This window comes from Mangifera indica, chromosome 14, assembly GCF_011075055.1.
Source record: "Mangifera indica cultivar Alphonso chromosome 14, CATAS_Mindica_2.1, whole genome shotgun sequence".
Lineage (NCBI taxonomy): Eukaryota > Viridiplantae > Streptophyta > Magnoliopsida > Sapindales > Anacardiaceae > Mangifera > Mangifera indica.
Genome location: NC_058150.1, coordinates 13,973,765 through 13,977,939, shown reverse-complemented (window position 1 = coordinate 13,977,939; position 4,175 = coordinate 13,973,765).

The window sequence follows — 4,175 nt, the reverse complement described above, 5'->3', positions numbered from 1 at the left end:
ATCTAGACCACTTTTATCGTGCTTCTACCTATTGAAGATGTTTTTGGATGATGCCAAGATCCGTCTAAGTGAAAGTGACATCGAGATCTGAGATCTAGAACTAGAAATGGAAGCAGTGTCTGACACTAACGATCTCAGACTAGGATTTAGGGTTTTAGACCAGAAGAAAGAGAGAAGCTAGGAAGGAGAGAGAACATAGCTGAGATGGTAAACTCCACTGTCTCTGGTGACAATTTCAAAACCCTAGGGGGAAAAGGTGATTTTTCAAACCTTTGTGGGGGGAAATTTAGATTTATAAACCTAGGCAGAAATAAATTATTTTTTAGTTTTTTTAATTTTTTAACTAAATAACAATTTTACCCTTATTTATAATAGTAAATTTTAACATATGAATGAGTATTTGAATTTTTAAAAGTTAATGGGTGGAAATTTGTTTTTTCACTAAACCTTGGGTAGGAAATTGTCCTTTGGCCTTTGAAATATGAAGTTATGAATTTAACTTTATTTAATTAATAATGTTTTTTTACGTATCTAAAAATATTCAGAGGAAATATGAATTTTTGTGATCAAAACTTTTCTTCAGTTAAATTCAAGGATTTTATATATATACCCAAAAAGTAAGTAATAGTCAATAGCAACAAATTATATGTTGGTGGTCAAATGTATCACAAAAGTGTATGCTGGGAACTTTTTTATCTAAAAACAACAGGGAAGGATAGTTATTGGCAGTTGCTAATGTTCCCTCAATCTCCTTGATACAAAGTAACAATTTTTTTATTATCATTAAACTATTTTTTATGATATTTTTATGATATCAATAGTTATAATTGAAATGAACTTACTCACCTATCATATCGGAGCACATGATTTATCAATCACAACTCCCTAAAATTTTCCCATCTTAATCAGTAATATAATCATGGACATAATCCAATCACGTTAAAAAGCTTGTTGTTTTCATAATCCTTTTCCATTAAATTCTGCCGCTATTCAATGTAGTTCTTATTTGTGCAAATGCCATCAATACAAACCATGTATTAAAATAAGATTTTAATTTTGTTTGGAATAATAACCTTTTCCTTTTAGATAGGGATCATATATGGGTAACTTATATTTGGTGAAATATTGACCAACTCTATATCTATATCTACATCTATATATATAAAATATAAGCAGAACAACATTGCCTTAACTTTTAATATAGAAAAAACAAATCGAATTGGGCTTATACGCAACCTAAATCAAATATTCATGAGTCGCAATATTGCGTGTCGTCAAAGAATTAAGAAACAAAAAACAAAAAAACAAGAAATGTTAGTTGCCTTGTGAAATAGCAACGAATATTCTGAGTAATTTCAATAATGGGTTCATCGATTGATATATAGCAACCATAGTCATTCTGTAGGAAACAAACTTCTTGATCTCATCGCTTATGTAAACAAATTAAAAACAAAAAATATACATGTTTTATTTTATATAATAAACTATCTAATACTTTTTATTGAGTTCTCTCACTTGAACCATGAATATTTCCTAGGCATATAAAGAGTAAGAAACATTTAAAATTTAAAATAATTAAATATATAAAGACAAAATTAATATTTTAAGCATTCTTTCCATACTCGAATAGGGCATTGACTTGGTAAAGGGGTCTACTTGGGTCAATCAATAGTTAAAATGATTGATCATAGGTCGAAGAGTTAAAATGTTTAAGGGTAATTTTGTCTCTTTGGTTTTGCAAAGGAGTAAATAAGAAAGGTGAAAGATTAAAAAAAACCTAATCACGAACCACAGAAACCCTAGTCATCAAAATCTTTTCTAGTAGCTCCTCCCAAATTGATCTTGTCATTTTCGACTTCATATCACATCAGTCTCCACTCCAACACCTCCTTCTGGCACTAATCTTGTCATTTTACATTATTGTAGAAAACGAATAAAAAAAGTGAAAAAAGGAATCAATAGTGAGAACAATGGCGAAATAGATAGCAAGAAGGGAATTGATGCTTGGAAGAAGGATGAAATAGATAGTTGGAAGGATGCAACAATTAGCGGGAAGAAGGACAAAATGAAGGAGGAGAGATGAGTTTCATTGAAGAGGAAAGGAGGTTCAAATGTTGGCAGACGTTGGAATATTGAGAAGACAGAACTAGTGTGAAAGACATGGCTTGAAAAGTTTATAGAAGTGGAAATGAAACAAATTTATACAAAGAAATGCGTTTTAGGCATTGAAAAAGCATTTTGAATCTTTCTAAAATTTTTGAAACAACCCCAAAACATTTCGTACTAGTTTCGGGGCATTTCAAAAACGTCAAAATATTGGGCTTTTGGATCCCTTCTTATGTGGAGAAACCCAAATTTATTTAATGAAAAGAGTTTAACCCACTATATTTATAAATTAGGGTAAAATAAGTGTCAACATATACATATAAATAACATGCAAAAGTCATTAAAAAAAACGATAGAAGAGGAGAAAAATGTCATCTTAGTTTTTTGATGCATGTTCATGGTAGATTTTTGGATTCTCTCAAATTCACCGTCAAATTTTTCTAAGTTATAGACTGTTAATAAAAGACTTATTGTTCTTTATTCTAAATAGTAGAGATAGCATTTTGTTTTTCTAGTAAACTGTTATTTGTGTTTAAATATGACTGATTGTTTGGTGCAATTTTATTTAAATGGCTCTTAAAAAAATGTCTTTTTCTGTTTTGTTTATCGTTAGATTATTCTCAAATTTTTATAATATTTTCATACCTCTGGTGCTATATTTTGGATTGTGGATATTTTTTTTATGCCTATAATGTGAGGTATAGTCTTACGAATTTGTTGTGATATTGTTTATTTTTCTGCAGTTGTATTTGGTTTTGGACAGTTGCCTACTCATTTGTAAGTTAAAAATTGTGTACTATTATTTTATATATAGTGGATTGGTTCATTTGGACAATGCCTCGTGATTTTACTTTTTAAATCAAAAAAGTTTTCACGTTAAATTGTGGTATTTTTTTTTACTATATTTGTTTTTTATTGTTTGTGTGACATAATCATATTTTGCTTAATTGTTTGTTGTCACACATTTCAATCAAGCAAGGGAGAGTTTGATTTTGGTCTTGTTAAACATGAAATGCACCCCTTGTAGCATTTATATGCCTCCATGGTGAGTTTAGCCAGGGATATAGGAGGCAACCTTAGGGAGATGTTGTTTAATATATAATGCTATAGACTGGGCCAGATATATTGATGAAATAGCGGAGGAATGGAAAGGTGACCATTTGAAATTTGTTATGGGAATATTGTGCTTGGGAGCCATAGTTTGTGAGATCTGGAACTCGAGAAATGTTAGAATTTTTGCTAAGAAAAGTTTGCCCAAGGAAGTCATTAGAGAGAGGATCAAGCGGTTGGTGAGAGGCAAAGGAATGGAATTGTCCAATTTTTTTCCTTCATATGCTCCTCAACCATTGCTAAAAAGTTGGAGTCTCCCTAACTGCTGTTTTAAAAATTGCCCTCTTTGAGAATCTGTCTTGTTGTGTTTTCTTGGGTAAAGGTTGTCAGGTATGGGGATTCCAGTTACTTTCCCTTGTCTCATGGGCTCATTCGTTTGATGCAGACGACGTCGTTATTATTTATTTCTTTTATGTTCCAGTTGGTGCTCATTTATTCCCTTTGGAACTGGTTTCTGTAGGTCTACAAGCGTAGTGAGTTGATATCTTTCTTCTGGTGCGGTGAGCTGATTTCATCTTCATCTTACTTCTAGACCAATGCGTGCTTTGTGATCCCTTCTTGACGTCTTAGTGTTGTTGAGCTTGCCATGTCCATTGATTTATTGGCTTCTTGCTCTGCCTCTTGATTACTCTATCTGGGAACCTCCTGGTTGCTAGGGTGCTAATGCAGTAGTGGAGAATGTGTGACTTTGTCTTTCTGGTGCTGCCCTTAGCTTTCAATTTGTTACATTTGCAGGGATAAAGTAAAGAAAGCTGCAGATACTCATGTGGTTATTGCTCCATCTAGGTGGTTGCCTATCTTCTGTTGTTCTCCATCTTGTTGTTCGTCCAAGGTTTGCCTCCCACAGGCTTAGTTTTGGTCTTGTCTCCCTTGGATCCCCTGGTTCTCTCCTGGCTCTTTCCTGTTTGGTCCAGCCGTGAAATCTACTGCTTTGTGTTGCTGCTAAATTTTCAGTTCCT